General features: G+C 43.5%; 1 protein-coding gene across 3 annotated transcripts in view; it reads left to right on the forward strand.

Annotated features, from left to right (window-relative positions):
- The window catches only part of bnc2 (basonuclin zinc finger protein 2), a 669,216-nt gene that overhangs the window by 272,961 nt on the left and 376,343 nt on the right, over positions 1-19,912 (forward strand). The window lies entirely within an intron of this gene.

Raw genomic sequence — 19,912 nt, forward strand, 5'->3', positions numbered from 1 at the left:
ATGTGTTGTGGTAAAGTATACTGTCAATGCTATGGTTCTGCAGTAATAATGACCAAAAAGATAATGGAAACAAAGCTGGAAACCTGCTGATGTTTTCATGTGAACAATATGCAATTTGAAAAATATGTCGGTATGAGTTTTTAACAAAGATTGTAGCCCAGAGCAAGATATGGAATATTTTTTCCAGATGTAATAGTGAAGGAAGATGAACTCCAAAAAACCAACCAATCTAGAACATAAGGACATAAGGAATAGGAGCTGGAGTAGGTCATTCTTTGTGCCTACTTCACCATTCAATGAGATTGTGGCTGACTTTTTTTAACCTCAACTCTACCTTCCCATACTATCCCCGTATCCCTTGATTCTCTTACTAGCCAAAAATGTATTGATCTCTAACTTAAATATACTCAACAACTGAGCATCCATTCTGAATGAAGAAATTTCTCCTTCTCTCATTCCTAAATGGCCAACCCCTTATCCTGAGACTGTGACCCCGTGTTCTAGATTCCCCAACCAGGAGAAATATCCCCCAGCATCAAACCTGTCAAGCCCTTTAACAACTTTATATATTTCAATGGCATTACCACTCATTCTTCAAATTTCAGGGCATATAGACCTAGTCTACACAATCTCCCCTCATAGGACAATCCCTGCATCCCAGGAACCAGTCTAGTGAGGCTTTGTTGCACTCCCTCTTCAGCAAGGCTTAGACAAGGAGACCAAAATGTGCACGATATTCCAGGTGTGGTCTTATAATTGCAGTAAGACTTTTTTTATTCTTGTACTGCCATCCCTTTGTAAGAAAGGCAAACATGCCATTTGCTTTCCTAATTGCTTGCTGGACCTACCTGTTAACTTTCACTGATTTGTGTACAAGGACACCCAGGTCCTTCTGAATACCAACATTTCCTCGTCTATCGCTGTTTAACAAATATTCTGCTTATCTATTTTCCCTCACATGATATTCCATCTACTTCTCTGGGCTGAATTTTATGCAGGAGGCGGGGCTCCCGGCACTGGGCTGTAAAGTCAGGGGGACCCCGCCTCAACATTTTTTCTGAACCCTCCTGAAGCGATCCTCTGGTCTTTTGGGGTCAAAGTTTAAGGAGGCGGGATTCCCATCCCTTTAAAAACTTAATAGGGGTGGGGATCCCGCCTCCAAGAGCTGCCGGCCAATCACCGGGCCGGCAGCTCAGCTTTATCGGCAGTGCCACTGGGAGCAGTGGTCACTGTCTGTACTGCAGAAGTCTTGGACCCAGGCCCAGCGTTGGAAGCCCGGATCTCAGGTAAGTGAGGTGGGGTTACCAGGGCCAAACCGGAAGACTCCAGCGCGGTGGGGTTGGGGTGGACGTTCAGTGCAGGGGGCAAAGGAGAGATCCCGATGGGTACATTTGTTCCCAGTGGGGGTCCTCCGTGGGCCACAAATTATCAACTAAGGAGGGCCCCTCCACCAAGCCCGCAGGGAGAGTGCCTCGTTTTCCAAGGCGTCCTCCCTGCATGGCGGCGCCCCCCCCCCCCCCCACCCACCCCATGCTGCTGGTAAGATCTCAGTGGTGGCAGGAAGAGGCTCTTATTTGGCGTTTGGGCTGGAAGGCCGTCGTTGGCCTCTCCCGCCCCCGCCAGAATCAGAACAGGCAATCCCAGCATCGGGTTCTGTGGTGGCCACTGCCACTCCGATTCTCCGCAACTGCCCACCCCCACCCCGCCCACCCGCCCCCACCATATGCCATGAGATACAACCCTCTGTTTTTTTTCTACCAAAGTGGATAACCTCACACTTCGCCACGTTGTATGTTATCTGCCATGTTTTCCCCCACTCACTTTAACCTGTTTATTTCCCTTTGCAGCTTCTTGGCGTCCTCCTCACAGTTTACTATCCCATCTGGTTTTGTATCATCAGCAAACTTGGATACATCACTCTTGGTCCCTTCGTCTAAGCCATTGATCTAGATTGTAAGTAGCTGAGGCCGCGGCACTGATCCTCGTGGCACCCCACTAGTTCTAGCCTCCCAACCCAAAAATGACCCATTTATTCCTACACTCTGTTTTCTGTCCTTTAACCGATCTTCAATCCATGCTAATCTGTTATCCCTAATCCCACGAGGCCTAATTTTGTGTACAAATCTCTGTGTGGCACCTTATCCAATGCTTTTTGAAAATCCAAATGCACTATATCCACTGGGTTCCCCTTGTCTACCAGTCCCAAATCTGTCCCCAGTCCATTCAAAACTCAAGTCATTGCAGGACCTATGTGAAATCCAGCCCATATCCAACCAGCCTGTCCAATGTTCAATTTACTGAACACCAATTCAACTCGTGATTACCTCGTTCAGGGCTGTGGTCAGCAGGACGGTGATTGACACATTTTATGGTGAATTGTGTTGCTCAGGCAGTCACTGCTGTCTGTCCAGCAAGAGCTAAAATCATATTCATTGACCAACTGCGCACAATTCCCCCTTTAAAGGAAGGTAAGTGAGATGTTCATTGGGGTTAGATTGGCTTTGAAATGTTATGACGAGTGATAAGAAATTTCAACTGAGCCAGACTCTATTGAGGGCATTGCTTATTGAGCAGCCAATCTGACTGATTGGTGGGATCTAGGGGTTGGAATTCCTACTTTGCAACATTCTGGCGGGAGGTGATGCAAGATAAAGGTACCTGGGTTCATGCTGGAAAGCTGTATAGTTCCAGCCAATTAATTACCAGCAGGTATTCTGTGAACATTGGATGGTTCCTAAGCATTATCTTTTGTCCACCTATACTGAGTACTCCTGATGCTTTGATAATGGGATGTGTTTCTACAGAGAGGGTGTGCACACTCTATCAGGCAAACCGAAACTGTACTGAAGTGGGTTTCTGTGTGGCCTGATTGTTAAATATGATGGAAAAAACAGTCCATTCTGCATTGGATCCATCATACTTCACTCCACATCCAATCTACTGTATGTCCAGCTCACTCTACATCTATTCCATCCTAAATCCAATTTTTCTCCATTCAATCTGCTCGCTTTCCTGCTAATCTAACATGGAACAGATTCGCCCTCTGTCCAATCCACTCAACCTTATATGCAGTATAAATTCAAACTATCTTACAGCACAGAAGGAGGTCATTAGTCTGTCTGGTAGAGCAGTGTGTGAAGCTCAGCTGGCAGTGAATGTATGATCACTTTGGGAACAGCATAGTACTTTCAGCTGGCACAGAATAAAAGACAGCAACAACTCCAGGCTACTCCAGTGCTGCAGACTTCCAGGATCTTTTTTAAATGTATTAATTCTCGGCACGTGGGCAGCATTTATTGCCCATCCTTCATTGCCCGTGTGAAGATGGTGGTCAACCGCCTTAACCATAGAACCATAGAATAATTCCGGCACAGAAGGAGGCCATTCAGCCCGTCATGTCTGTGCCAGCCAAAAACTAGCCTCCCAATCTAATTCCACCTTCCAGCACCTGGTCCATAGCCTTGCAGATTTCAGCACTTCAGGTGCATGTCCGGGTCCCTTTTAAAAGAATTGAGGGTTTCTGCCTCCACCACCATTCCTGGCAGTAAATTCCAGACACCCACCACCCTCTGGGTGAAAAGGTTTTCCGCATGTCCCCTCCAATTCTTCTACCAATCACCTTAAATCTGTGCCCCCTGATAATTGACCTCTCTGCTAGGGAAACAGGCCCTCCCTGTCTATTCTATCCAGTCCCCTCATAATTTGGTACACTTCCATTAAGTCACCCCTCAGCCTCCTCTGTTCTAAGGAAAACAACCCTATCCTATCCAATCTTTCCTCATAGCTGCAACTTTCAAGCCCAGGCAACACTCTTGTAAATCTCCTCTGTACTCTCTCCAGAACAATTAGGTCCTTCCTGTAATGTGGCGACCAGAACTGTACACAATAGTCCAGCTGTGGCCTTACCAGCGTTTAATACAGTTCCGGTATTACATCCCTGCTTTGGTATTCTATCACTCGGCCAATAAAGGAAAGCATTCCATATACCTTCACCACTTTATCTCCCTGTCCTGCCACCTTCAGGGACCTGTGGACATGTACTCCAAGGTCTCTCACTTCTTCTACCCCTCTCAATATCCTCCCGTTTATTGTGTATTCCCTCGCTTTATATGTCCTCCCCAAATGCATTATCTCACACTTCTCTGGATTGAATTCCATTTGCCACTTTTCCGCCCATTCAAACAAACCATTGATACCATTCTGGAGTCTACAGCTATCCTCTTCACTATCAACTACACGGCCAATTTTTGTGTCATCAGCAAATTTCCCAATCATGCCTCCTACATTTAAGTCCAAATCATTAATATATACCTCAAACAGCAAGGGACCCAACACTGAGCCCTGTGTAATGCCTTCTTGAACCGTTGCAGTCTGCGTGGTGTAGGTATACCCACAGTGCTGTTAGAAAGGGAATTCCAGGATTTTGGCCCAGTGGCAGTGAAGGAACATCAATATATTTCCAAGTCAGGATGGTGTGTAACTTGGAGGGAACTTGCAGGTGGTGGTGTTCCTATGTGTCTGATGCCCTTGTTGTTCTAGGTGGTAGAAGACAGGAGTTTGTGAATAAGCACCTTCCAAATGATCTATGGCCATTCCCTTCCCCAAATGCTGTAGCCACACACGTTTGCTGAGAGTTAATAATTTTGATGGCTGAGGGAAGCCTAGCTAACAATTAATGATATTCATCTGTCATCCACTGAATAGGATGGAATTTCAAAACTACCACATTCCATATCACTATTGCTATTGGTTAATAACATTCGGTTCACAGTCTGTCAAGAAAATCTTGCCATATCAATACAATTTTGAGTGTTAATTTTCTGTGCGCAGTGCTCAGGATGGAGCCTTGTAGCATGTGCAGAAAAGTGTGTAAAAAACTTGCAGCCGGTGTTACATTAAGCCCTGTCTCGTATATAACACATTAAAATTGATGCTCTCAGCATTTCCAATAATTACTTTTATTTAAAAATGAAGGAAATCCATAAATAGTTCCATTTTAACTATTTTGGTCCTGAGATTTGTTCCTTTGGAGGGTTAACCAAGGCCATTAACAATTTTGGAAACACCATTGTGCTTGATGTATAGCCAGGTCATTGCATTTTTTCCTATATGTGCTCAGCTGACCCATTCAATGAAGCTTGTGATGTCTTGGAACTCAATCAGTGTTTCATTACAGTCTGTACGTCAGCAGTCAGTCTTGTGTTGGATTTTTAAAATCTGTGTGTGAGTGAGAAAGTGTGTAAATGTGTGTTTGTGACTGTGACTGAGAGTGCGTAAGTGTTTGTGCGCAATTGTGTAAATATGAGTGTGAGAGTATGTGAGGCCTGTGAGTGAGTGTGTGTATGAGACAGAGTGTGATTGCGTGTGTGTGTGTGAATGCCTGAATGTATATACTGGGACTTTGCTAACTTTCCTGAAGTAATGTCTATTGCTAGCAGTCTTAGCTGCTGCTGCTGCTTCCTCCCCTCCTGTCATTTGTGAATGATGAGACCTAGTGCAATCACTGCAGTGCGAGCAGAGCTCCCCTGGGCACTGTAACAGAGCTGAAGGGGCAAAAATGGACTGCAATTTTTTTAAGTACCATTCCCTGGTTCTTGACTGGAGGATGCCTTTCCCTTCTCCCTGTTTTTGATAAATTTACGAAGTCAAATCGCTGACACAGATGGATAATCCAAGTGTACAGGGTGAAGAGTTATAAATTAACACATTATTCCCTCTTAATGTGAAATACTTGAGAATGCATTTCTTGGTCCCCTGGCGTCTGTACATTGAGGGCTCACATTGTACTCTTCAAGTGGCATTGATTTGCTAAAGCGCTGAATTAGCATGTCAGCCCAGCTGCCTCTCCACTCTGGTGTTGCTGGGCTTGCTTACTTCCCGCTGCCTGGGCCACACACACTGGGCTGCTGCTGCTGGCTGCTGTTCGCTGCTTACCCCAGCTTTTCCCTTTTGTTGTTTTTCTGCTGTATCACTAGGAATATGGCCATTAAGCGTAAGCAGCGCATATATTAAAAAGTGTACTCCTCTCCTTTTTTCTTGGGAGAGGTTTCTGAGGGAGCGCAGCACAATTCTGCTAACTGCGAAGAAAGGAACAGACTGAAGTGGGAAGAAGGGGGTGCACAGAATCTGAAGAGAAAGGAATGAGTCCTCGGCAGAGAGAGGGACCAACTGAAAGGATCAACTTGCACTTCCACTTGGACCGACAAAAGGTCTCAAACAAACATCTTCAGGGAGGGAGCTGGGTGCTGATTTTAGGGTGAGGTTGTTGAGACTGACAGATTCTTTACTTGGTGCCAGATTGTTTGTGTGATGAAGTGTTGTTTTAAAAAAAAAAATTCCCAAAGTCTGATTGAGGTTGTAGCATTGTTGATGCACTACATTTTCAGCGCCTTCAACAAAACCTCATTCAAATCACCCAAGTTCCGTACTTGCAGTGAAATTGTTTCATCCCATGACAGAATAGGCTCGAGGGGCTGAGCGGCCTACTCCCGTTCCTATGTCTCACTCACATGGAGTAACTTTTACGTGAATTATTGTGATGGTCTGATTGGCATTTGAAACCCTACCCCCACCCACAATTGTATTTGCTGACGAGCTGAATTTGAACTTATAAACTGACCTGAAATCAAAAGCATGATTATTAGGAAGAGGGACAGATTAATACGACTGATATTACATTGAGGAATCACAAATTGTTCAGACAACATATAAAGGTGGTGAGCATTCCATGTAAATACTTAACAGTCAATTCGTCTATTCTTGTCATTTAACCCTGAAGATTGCTAAGCTTTTTTTTGTTATTCAGTATTTTCTGTCTGTCGCACACCATCCCACAGTAGATTGGTAGGTGAGTGACCTGCTCCTGAGTTCTCGGTCAATGCTGCTCTGTACCCTCTCAGTGAGATGTGTGAGTAAGTTCCTGAATGTGACCCAGGGCTTATTTCTCTTCCAGCGTCCCAGCAGTTTATTTTGAAAAGCAGAAAGGCAGCTAACTGTCCTCTCTCTGCCAAAGAATAGATTCTCATGGAGGGAGGATAGCCTTAAAAAAAAACATATTAAGCTTATAGATTAATTTTTGTAGGTTTCTATTAAGGGTCACATTTATGAAGCAATTATGCACACAGGTGCACATTCCTGTATACTACACAAAGCCATTGCAGGATTAAGGGTCCATTCACATATATGTTTTATGACAGTGTACATTCCCACACACGGTACATTAAGTGTGACTGTACAGAATCAATGAGAGGAATGTATTGTTACATCAGGCTGCAGGCACTGTGAGGTGATGCAGGTTCTAGGAGATGGTGAAGGCAGCTTGTTTAGCCCTGTATTGTGGAAGTTTGATCCTGGAAATATTGGGCTGAGGGAGGGAGAAGGGGTGGAGTAGATTAGTGGGGGAGGGTGATGGGGTGGGGGATGGGGTCTGGATACTGGTTGGTTAGAACACTTGCTATTCTTGATTACTAGGTAGGTTGCTCACTGAGATTTGAGTTGAGTGGGTGTTTAAAAACAGGAAGCCCCAAAGTCTGAAACTTTCAAGACTGAGATTGATAGATTTTTGTTGGATAAGGGTTTTAAGGGATATGAAGCCAACATGCAGTTGAGTTACAGATCAGCCATGTTCTAATTGAATGGTAGAATAGACTATAGGAGCCAAATGGCCTCCTCCAGTTTCTATGGTAATAATTCAGTCATGTATTTCTGAATCATTAGGAATTGTTGAATATATAAAGTCAAATGTCAAACAGCTCAGGACTCAAATAAGGAGCAATTTTCTTATGTTATAATATACATTGTATGATAAAGAAAGACTTGGATTTCTATCGCACATTTCACAAGCTCAGGACATCCCAAAGTGCTTTACAGCCAATGAAATACTACAAAATGTAGTCACTGTCGTAATGTAGGAAGCGTGGCAGCCGAGTGGTGTATAGCAAGCTCCCACAAACAGCAATGAGTTAAATGACCAGATCATCTGTTTTAGTATTATTTGTGGGATACATATTGGCCAGCACACCGGGAAGAACTCCCCACCTCCTCTTCCAGTAGTGTCATGCTATTTTTTACGTACACCTTAGAGAGCAGACAGGGCCTTGATTTTAATCTGAAAGACGGCTCTTCCGACAGTGCACTGCTGCCTCAGTACTGTCCCTCTGTGAGTGCAGTGTTCCCTCTGTACTGCTTGTTAGACAGAGGGACACTTGTTAGACAAATATGTCACTGCCCCATAATCAGCAGTGTCACCACACTGTCGGCTCAAACAGTGATTTTACATTAATTCTAAGCAAGAACTTTAAGTGTGCTGCAGAATGTTGGCTGTGTTCTGCACTCTGGACGATCCGAAAAGGTTGCAAAATCAATTCAATCATATTAGTTTGATCTTGTTGAATGTGCAAGAACTACCCATTTAAAACAAACTCTTGGACTTCTGGAAATAAAAACTAAAAATGCTGCAAATCAGAAATAAATTTGGAAATGCACAATGAGAAAAGACTGGTTAACTTTGTGAGGTAGAATTACTGTCCCACAAAAGGAATTTAACCATCAGTTAATTTGTCGAGCCTTTTCTGTTTCACATTTTTGACAATTATAATTTTCTTTTCTTTTCTGAATGTTGAATGTGGTTCATAGATTCTGATTCAAAACAAAATGTTAGAATATTTACTGATATGTGAACTATTAAAAAAAAAATTTCTGCAAATTATTTTTTTCTAATTTGGTCTCCTCAGTGATTTTGGAATCCCACTGCATGGGGATCAGACAATGATCCACCTCTTCCCTACCACCCACCCCACTCCCCACACACAAGGGAGAAAGGTATAGAAGGATATGCTGATAGGGTTTGATGAAGAGGAGTGAGAGAAAGTTCATGTGGAGCATAAACACTGGCATGGATCTGTTGGGCTAAATGGCCTGTTTCTGTGCTGTAAATACTTAGTAAATGTTACACATAACAGTGATAATGTACAGTCTATGCTACTTAAGACACCCACCATTTCATTATGGAAATTCTAGATTTTTAAATCAATATTTATTCAGAATAACAATCAGTGTGAAAAACTTTTAAAACACCTTTTTGGTCCTGAGGACCACATGGACTGAAGTGACTCAAGAAGGTGGCTCACCACCTTCTCAAGGAAAACTAGGGCAACAAACGCTGGGCCAGTGACGCTCACATCCCATGAAAGAATAAAAAATATATAATATATAACATATGCATACATAACACGCACACAGCTATGCTCCCAGTGACAGAGGAGCTGTTGAAAGTGCATTGTATTTCTGTGTTCACGTCCAAGTTTAAGGGGCCAGTTCTCTTTAATGTGTATCTCGAGAGACGTGGTCATCTGTGCAATTGCTGCACTGCTCCTTCAACACAAGCCTCCAGTTGCAGCAGACCTTTTCCAGAGTGGCCAACGTAGAACCTCCATTTGCAACACCTAACCCCTGACAAATCATAGCAACTCACAAGCTGTGAGAGAGTCAGACACAATCTTCATGTTTTTTTAGGATGGTACGGCTAGGCATTTTCTCATGACTTATTATCACTTCTTCAAAGAGGAGACAACATTATTCAAGCTTAAGGCAGCTTGGGATCATTGTGTGAGACAGTCTAAAAAGAACAGAAACTTGCATTTTTATAGCGCCTTTTGCAACCTCAATGTCCCAAAGTGCTTTACAATCAATTCAATTCTTTTTTGAATTGTAGCCACTGTTGTAAATGCTGCTTTGAATCCTTCATAATAAAACCTGTGGTGCTGAAGAATAACTGATCAATTATCTCTGAGATTTTCCCTGGACTGTTTGTGACAACTGTTAAAACCTTCTTGAAACACTTACTTCTCTCTTCAACAGGCTGAGGCCTTGAGGAGTGATTGGTCCTGAAGTGAATTGAAGATGTGATGTATGAGTGCAAACCCAATGCTCATGACTCTCTAATCTCTTTCATCATATTCAGATATTATGTGGGCTTTGAAGGCCCTTGTGGAATAGCCTTGCATGTCAGATCCAACATATGATTAATATTGAGCTAGAATACTGCTGCCTACTGGGCACCACTGGACCATTTTGTGGGCAGCGTGCTGGGTTGTGTAAAAGATTGAGGCTTTAAATCAATAAAATAATTTTTATTGCAGATTGGGTGGCACAAGGGAATGTCATTTCATTTTTGGGACTCAGGCTAAGAATTGCAGCCCAGAACACTATGTGAAAGCTGCTGGTCTGTTGATAATGAAGGTCCTACATGAAATGAGTTTAGAGTGGTTTCAACTCAGTTCCTTATGTGCCGACCATTTGGCACAAATTGGCCTGTAATTACGTGTCTCACTCAGTGACAGCTGGCCCAGGAAGTGAGAAACATCCCAATGGTCCAGTTTTGGGTGAATTTTTGAAGTTGAGGTTTCTTCTGTACAGCAGAGGTAGAAGCATAAATACATTCTTTAGAAACGGGTTCATTTGGTACCGAAAGGAAGTTTGCCACCATTGGTGGGGCAGAGTGCGAAGAGCTTTATTCTGCATCAGAGCCTGTTATTCCTGATCTGCGATGCTTGATCCTGACCCTGGGTGCAAACATTGTTCTGTTCCTCAGCACCGATGCTCCTCAACTGGATGAGTCAAACTTCTTGCTACAAAAAAAAAAGTTGTATGTCATCCATGAGGATGCATAAATCTTTGCGATTACCCTACAAAAGCTTTATAATGCTTTGCTAATCCCTTCTTTAACCATAGATAGTAGATGACTAGTACTGTGTGGTTAATTTGGCACAGAGCTGTGTGTGTTACAAAGCCCTACGCGGGGCAACACTGTGTCTAGTGACCTGTTAGTGTTGTTACAACCAGGTGAGAAAGGTGTCTAGGGTTCCTTCTCAGCCTTCCCCTGGTCTTACCGTAACAGGGTTTAATTGTAAACATACCATGGTTTTAGCTCCCCCTTGGTGAACCCTTGTTCACCGCTTTCCAATTATAAGGCAAAGAAACCAGCACAAACAGGCTTTCTTAGGTTTAAAGAAAAAAAAGTTGAAATTGATTAAACTTAAACTCTAATTCGGTTAACGCCTATGGATACACAACATGCACACGCGATACACACATGCAGATAGAAACAGAAAAAGAACAGGCGAAATAAAATGGAAAAGTATATCTGAGGAGGTTTTTTGTGTTACAGTTCTTAGAGCGCATTGTAGTGTCCTTTATTGCAGGTAGATAAAAAAAAAACAAAGAACAAAGATAATTACAGCACAGGAACAGGCCCTTCGGCCCTCCAAGCCTGCGCCGATCCAGATCCTCTCTCTAAACATGTCGCCTATTTTCTAAGGTTCTGTATCTCTTTTCTTCCTGCCCATTCATGTATCTGTCTAGATACATCTTAAAAGACTCCATCGTGCCCGCATCTACCACCTCCGCTGGCAATGCGTTCCAGGTGCCCACCACCCTCTGCGTAAAGAACTTTCCACGCATATCCCCCCTAAACTTTTCCCCTTTCACTTTGAACTCGTGTCCTCTAGTAATTGAAACCCCCACTCTGGGAAAAAGCCTCTTGCTATCCACCCTGTCTATACCTCTCATGATTTTGTACACCTCAATCAGGTCCCCCCTCAACCTCCGTCTTTCTAATGAAAATAATCCTAATCTGCTCAACCTCTCTTCATAGCTAGCGCCCTCCATACCAGGCAACATCCTGGTGAACCTCCTCTGCACCCTCTCCAAAGCATCCACATCCTTTTGATAATGTGGCGACCAGAACTGTACGCAGGATTCCAAATGTGGCCGAACCAAAGTCCTATACAACTGTAACATGACCTGCCAACTCTTGTACTCAATGCCCCGTCCGATGAAGGAAAGCATGCCGTATGCCTTCTTGACCACTCTATTTACCTGCGTTGCCACCTTCAGGGAACAGTGGACCTGAACACCCAAATCTCTCTGGACATCAATTTTCCCTAGGACTTTTCCATTTACTGTATAGTTCACTCTTGAATTGGATCTTCCAAAATGCATCACCTCGCATTTGCCCTGATTGAACTCCATCTGCCATTTCTCTGCCCAACTCTCCAATCTATCTATATTCTGCTGTATTCTCTGACAGTCCCCTTCACTATCTGCTACTCCACCAATCTTAGTGTCGTCTGCAAATTTGCTAATCAGTCCACCTATACTTTCCTCCAAATCATTAATGTATATCACAAACAACAGTGGTCCCAGCACGGATCCCTGTGGAACCCCACTGGTCACACGTCTCCATTTTGAGAAACTCCCTTCTACTGCTACTCTCTGTCTCCTGTTGCCCAGCCAGTTCTTTATCCATCTAGCTAGTACACCTTGGACCCCAAGCGCCTTCACTTTCTCCATCAGCCTGCCATGGGGAACCTTATCAAACGCCTTACTGAAGTCCATGTATATGACATCGACAGCCCTTCCCTCATCAATCAACTTTGTCACTTCCTCAAAGAATTCTATTAAGTTGGTAAGACATGACCTTCCTTGCACAAAACCATGTTGCCTATCACTGATGAGCCCATTTTCTTCCAAATGGGAATAGATCCTATCCCTCAGTATCTTCTCCAGCAGCTTCCCTACCACTGACGTCAGGCTCACCGGTCTATAATTAACTGATCTTGCTTTTCGTTGGGGCCCAGTATTTTTCTTAAACCTTGTTCACTTTTGGATACTTTTCTCTCTTGGGGTTCATGTGTCTTCAGTGGATTTGGAGTTCAGTGAGAAAGAGATGGGAGTGGGCAGACAGGAGAGGTTGTGGCAAGCCAGCCAGCAGAGATCTTCTGCCCAAACTGTTTGTACAAATTCAAAAAACTCAGGTTGCCCAGCAGGTTAGTCATGTGACCAGCTGGTTTGACCATGTCTGTTTGTGTATTCGGCCATGTTAGCAGGCAACCTGGAATGCAAGCTCCCCCACCTTCAACGTCTGGTGATCAAAAGTCCATTGTGGGTTGAATATGTCAGGGAATGGTCCTTTGTCCTATCCAAACACTATCTGTTAATATGCAAATGTCTTTCCAGTAAAGATCTGGCAAACTTCAACAACAGTTTGAAATTTATTATCCTTGTGGTGAAATTAATATGCCTCATGCAAGGCAGGTGGGGGCCTGCATGACACTGTGAATCTGCTAATCAAAATTATTTTCTATTTTATTCTTTTTGCTGCTAACCTTTATGTAAGGTTAAGGATGTGGGGGGTGTGAATAGAGTGTATAGTCTAAAATTAGCGAGTAGACACCTGCTGGACTTGTTAAATCATTTCTACTGCGTGAGTACCAATGACCTCTTTAACCAGTGAGTAATGGAGATCTGGGCATGCTATGGCAGTTGGGTTCTCAAAGTAGTTTAAAAACCATATTGTACAGCTGGCACTCAGATGTTCTAATAATTTGGATGTTCTGAAAATCAGCAAAATACCACCTTGGTGGGTAAAAGGGCCTGGTTGTAGTTTATGATTTTGTTGCCACAGAGCTGAAACTGAAACAAATTGTATTCCGCTCCCATGCAGAAGGGTTTATTTGTGGTACTGGGATTATATTGTGCTTCCTGCATGCTTTAGGAGCTGTAACATTGACCAGCCATGGCAGATGGGGCCAGGGATTAATATCTCATCAAGACTGATCTGTGCAGGTCCTGCAAGGCCATGCTAAAAGGGGAGAGCTCTGCCAACCGTACCAGGGGCATTTTTATTTTTTTTTATTTTAGAGATACAGCACTGAAACAGGCCCTTCGGCCCACTGAGTCTGTGCCGACCAACAACCACCCATTTATACTAACCCTACACTGCCCCCATATTTTCTACCACATCCCCACCGTTCTCCTACTTACACTAGGGGCAATTTACAATGGCCAATTAACCTATCAACCTGCAAGTCTTTTGGAGGTGGGAGGAAACCGGAGCACCCGGCGGAAACCCACGCAGACACAGGGAGAACTTGCAAACTCCGCACAGGCAGTACCCAGAATTGAACCCGGGTCGCTGGAGCTGTGATGCTGCGGTGATAACCACTGCGCCACATGTCCAGTTTTTTGCAGGATGGAAGACATAAACCCCAACTGCTAATGAACTAGTGAAAGTCATATGGTAGCTCCATTGAAAAGTCTGCCTTCAGTGTGACTTGAATTAAGGAATGCAGTGGCATGGATTATGCTGCCACACAGACCTTTTCATTACTGGATCGGTGCTGATAAAAAAAAAAGTCAATTGATGTAAGATTTGAGGCCTTCATGCACAGAGGAGGCCCTTTAGTATACATACCCTTCCTTAGTGACACTGTAATGTAAGTTTCTTGCAGTAAAGTGTGTTGGGAATGAGTCAGCATTTCTGTGCTCCTTAGCAAGTAATATATTTTATTACATTCTCGGTCTATTGCAGTAACGTTGAAGGGCTGAAGAGCTGTCTTGTGTGAGAAAATAGGTTTTATCACACCAGCTAAATAAGAGTAGTCTTTAGCAATTGAGATGTTGACCAATCACAAGAGGCTAGTCTGCACAAATCAGCTCATCATTCAAGGGACAGTCAGTTTTTTACCAGTGAATTTTCTCCTTTCAGGGCACTTACTCCACCATTTGGTATTTTGCCCCCAAACTCTATTCTTTAAACCCTCCAAGATCTCTGCACTTCTCCAGTTCTGGTCTCTTGCACATCCCCCATTTTCACCGCTGCTCTATTGGAGGTTGTGCCTTTGGCTGCCTGGGCGCTAAGCTCTGGAATTCTTTCCCTAATCCTCTCTACCCGTCCCCCTCTCTTTTCTCCTTAAAACCTAACTCTTTGACCAAGCTTTTGGTCACCTGCTGTAATATCTCCTTATATGGCTCAGTGGCCTATGTTGTCTGGTAACACTCCTGTGAAGTGCCTTGGGATGTTTTATTACGACGTTAAAGGTGCTATATAAATGCAAATTGTTGTTTATATGTGCTAATGTAGGCAATGAAAATAAACAACATGAATTGACAAGTGCTGATTCATATTTGCCCTGGGGATAAACAGCATTGTCCCCTTGTGCAGTAAGCAAAATAGAACCTTTCATGAGGTTATCAACAACTACCAACTCTGAGACCCATGACCAATTCTTTGCAGGCACAGGGAAAAGCAGGCAGAATTGGGAATAATTGTCTTCCTCCCAAAAATACTCTTCTGTGAAAAATCCAACAGAAAATTGCCTGGTGCTTCTCCCTTTTAATACTACTTCGATTCACAATGTTTACAGTGCAGAAGACAATTAGAAGGGCTTGTTTCATAGCCTGTTGTTTGTATGGACACCTCATTATCCAGCACATACAAGAGGGTCATTTCATCACTCAGACAACATGTAAAAATTTATGTTTTCTACCATTAACATCCATCTCACTTGAGCAAGTTTTGCTCATTTCTGAGTGTGGCCATATTCATCCTGTTCACAATTCAACATGTTTAGTAGCAATGGCAATTAATAACTAAATTTAATTTAGTTTTTGTCAAAGTGTAATCAGAGTCCTCTCATTGACAAAAAGGCTTTCAGCACTCAGAGTTGTCATGAAATAAATCACACAGCAACTTCCGGAGTCCGCACATGCAGTTAAGTGTGGAAATCCGGAGATTGCTGTCCGAGTTACCCTGCTTCTCCACAGTCTCCACTCTAACTGTACCTCACCGATAGACTCGGCATTCAAACACATGAAGGGTGTGTATTTGCAATATTTATCCACTAAACAAGCCAGAAAAAAATTAGAACTAGTGCTTTCAGATGTAAGTGAATGTTAACAGTGTGATTTGCCACTATTACCTCCAAACAACCTCTTTAGCCCGGAAAATGTAATTTTACATGTGTGGGGACTCATTCCATCAGAATTTAATTAGTGTTGCAGATTTAAAAAGGAATTAAAATTAATTCTGTTTTACCTTTTTCTGTCCGTCACTTTTATCTCTCTCAATCCCATCTTTTGTTTCATCTCTTTATTTCACTTTCTGTATATGATTCAAATCTAATATATATTTTCTGCTTTATACTTCCCTGGTTTAGACTCTGCGGGCTGAATTTTACCACCCCTCGAAGTCAGGGGTCATGGCGGGGGGCCCGGAAAATCCTTCTGGGAGAGGTCCGCCAGGGTCCTCAATGCTGGGAAGACCCCACCACATTTTAGGGGTGGCCCCCTGCCACTCAGTTTAAAAAAAACATAATTTACATATCTTAGTCAAGTTTAATGAATGCAAATTAACCTACCTTTCAACGACAGCCATCCCACACCGATATTCCGGCTGGTGGCTGGAAGTCCCACACCATTTGGAGATCCGAGGTGTAACACTGGTGGTGGAAGGGTGGGGGAGAGGAGTGAAGTTTTCAGTCCGGCGGGGGGAGCAGGGAAATCTGTTAAAATTGGCTGACGGAATGGTGGGAGGGGGTTGAAGGGCAAAGATCTGTACATTTGAGGTGAAAGGTCGGGACCAGCAAAACAGTGTTTTGGGGGGGGGGGGGGGGGGGGGAGGTGGGTTGGCGGGGGAGAGGGAAACTAAAACCTTAGTTCACGTCATTGGGGGCAGGTGTTCTGTCCCTCCATGCTAATGAGACGCCGCGCGAAATACGCCTCATGCACACGCTGCACACTTTTTGAAGCTTGCTGAACTATTAAAATTCAGCCTCGTGTGTCTGAGAATTCTTAAATCTGGTTGAAGAGCCTCGCTGTTTCTTGCCTTGCTCTCTCTCACCACATATCCCCCATAGAGGGCACTGTGCTGTATCAGCCTCCTGATGACAGCAAGTTGTCACTCACAAGCCCATGAAAACTCTTCAGCTGTCAGCAAAGTGAACAGCAAACGCCGTTCCTTCGCCACTGATTGTAAAATCTGGGTCATTATGTTTTTATAGCACAGCTGTAAATATTTTGAAGATATTCTGACAGACAGCACTTTCTACAATAACTGAAACTTGCATTTATATAGTGCCTTTAATGTCGTAAAACAAGGGTTACCCGATCAAATCTGGCACTGTTGTCACAACAAATTTCTACGGTTACTTATTCAGCCGAGATGGGATGATAGATGTTTGATGTAAACTTCAAGCTGTGCAATATCTTAAACAATAAGGGAATTAACCATGATGTCAGTAAGATTGTGTCTTTAAAAGCACTTCAGGTGAATTGTGCAGCAGATCCTCCAAATTAAGACCGAAAACACTCAAAGGCTCATTATTTTTCAGCCTGGTTCAAACACCCTTCCTTAAAGGCCTGTTGTCACCTCAGTGTGTTGTTACATTTATAAACAAATTCATATTTTTATTTTGTAATTAAATAATTGGAGGATTCAATAGCACAGGATTACTGCACTTGTTATACCTCTGGGACCAGATTCAAACCAAACTTGATTGGCTGCAAGGCCCATTTCACAAATATGATGCTCCTCACCATTCTGAACATAAAATGCATCAAATAATATGAATTTTGATAATTCCATAACTGCGCATTAGGGAATGTTTTTCATGATATAATTATCTCTTCAGAGAGTTGCAAAGGTGTGAGATCCGCATATTACCTAAGTGAACTCTGTGTTTATAGGAATCTTTGGTTTGCAAACTGGGAATTCCTGCTAGGAACCTTTTTGCACTTTCTCTTTCCTTATTTCTTTTATTCTCTCTAAATTTGCTAATCACTTGCTGAACTTTTCTCTCTGGATAAAAGGGAAAGCATGTGGAGAAGGACTTGTTGGTAAATGTTTGGCATCTATTACTGATGGACAGCTTACTTCCAGAGCTCATTGTGTCAGGAATGGTGGATTGGAATCAATATCAGCCATTCAGCCTAACTGGTCTATGTTGGCATTTATGTTCAAAGAACAAAGAAAATTACAGCACAGGAACAGGCCCTTCGGCCCTCCAAGCCTACGCCGATCCAGATCCTCTATCTAAACATGTCGCCTATTTTCTAAGGGTCTGTATCTCTTTGCTTCCTGCCCATTCATGTATCTGTCTAGATACATCTGAAAAGACGCTATCGTGCCCGCGTCTACCACCTCCGCCAGCGACGCGTTCCAGTCACCCACCACCCTCTGCGTAAAGAACTTTCCACGCATATCCCCCCTAAACTTTTCCCCTCACTTTGAACTCGTGACCCCTAGTAATTGAATCGCCCACTCTGGGGAAAAAGCTTCTTGCTATCCACCCTGTCTATACCTCTCATGATTTTGTACACCTCAATCAGGTCCCCCTCAACCTCCGTCTTTCTAATGAAAATAATCCTAATCTACTCAACCTCTCTTCATAGCTAGCGCCCTCCATACCAGGCAACATCCTGGTGAACCTCCTCTGCACCCTCTCCAAAGCATCTACATCCTTTTGGTAATGTGGCGACCAGAACTGCACGCAGTATTCCAAATGTGGCCGAACCAAAGTCTTATACAACTGTAACATGACCTGCCAACCCTTGTACTCAATACCCCGTCTGATGAAGGAAAGCATGCCGTATGCCTTCTTGACAACTCTATTGACCTGCGTTGCCACCTTCAGGGAACAATGGACCTGAACACCCAAATCTCTCTATACATCAATTTTCCCCAGGACATTTCCATTTACTGTATAGTTCACTCTTGAATTGGATCTTCCAAAATGCATCACCTCGCATTTGCCCTGATTGAACTCCATCTGCCATTTCTCTGCCCAACTCTCCAATCTATCTATATTCTGCTGTTTTTCTCCGACAGTCCCCTTCACTATCTGCTACTCCACCAATCTTAGTGTCATCTGCAAACTTGCTAATCAGACCACCTATACTTTCCTCCAAATCATTTATGTATAATCACAAACAACAGTGGTCCCAGCACGGATCCCTGTGGAACACCACTGGTCACATGTCTCCATTTTGAGAAACTCCCTTCCACTGCTACTCTCTGTCTCCTGTTGCCCAGCCAGTTCTTTATCCATCTAGCTAGTACACCCTGGACCCCATGCGACTTCACTTTCTCCATCAGCCTACCATGGGGAACCTTATCAAACGCCTTACTGAAGTCCATGTATATGACATCTACAGCCCTTCCCTCATCAATCAACTTTGTCACTTCCTCAAAGAATTCTATTAAGTTGGTAAGACATGACCTTCCCTGCAAAAAACCATGTTGCCTATCACTGATGAGCCCATTTTCTTCCAAATGGGAATAGATCCTATCCTTCAGTATCTTCTCCAGCAGCTTCCCTACCACTGACATCAGGCTCACCGGTCTATAATTACCTGGATTATCCCTGCTACCCTTCTTAAACAAGGGGACAACATTAGCAATTCTCCAGTCCTCCGGGACCTCACCCGTGTTTAAGGATGCTGCAAAGATATCTGTTAAGGCCCCAGCTATTTCCTCTCTCGCTTCCCTCAGTAACCTGGGATAGATCCCATCCGGACCTGGGGACTTGTCCACCTTAATGCCTTTTAGAATGCCAAACATTTCCTCCCTCTTTATGCCGAATTGACCTAGAGTAATCAAACATCTGTCCCTAACCTCAACATCCGTCATGTCCCTCTCCTCGGTGAATACCGATGCAAAGTGCTCGTTTAGAATCTCCCCCATTTTCTCTGACCCCACGCATAACTTTCCTCCTTTGTCCTTGAGTGGGCCAATCCTTTCTCTAGTTACCCTCTTGCTCCTTATATATGAATAAAAGGCTTTGGGATTTTCCTTAACCCTGTTTGCTAAAGATATTTCATGACCCCTTTTAGCCCTCTTAATTCCTCATTTCAGATTGGTCCTACATTCCCGATATTCTTTCAAAGCTTCGTCTTTCTTCAGCCTCCTAGACCTTATGGATGCTTCCTTTTTCCTCTTAGTTAGTCTCACAATTTCACCTGTCATCCATGGTTCCCTAATCTTGCCATTTCTATCCCTCATTTTCATGGGAACATGTCTCTCCTGCACGCTAATCAACCTCTCTTTCAAAGCCTCCCACATATCAAATGTGGA

The sequence above is a fragment of the Heterodontus francisci genome, chromosome 4 (assembly GCF_036365525.1).
Source record: "Heterodontus francisci isolate sHetFra1 chromosome 4, sHetFra1.hap1, whole genome shotgun sequence".
In the NCBI taxonomy this organism is placed as follows: domain Eukaryota; kingdom Metazoa; phylum Chordata; class Chondrichthyes; order Heterodontiformes; family Heterodontidae; genus Heterodontus; species Heterodontus francisci.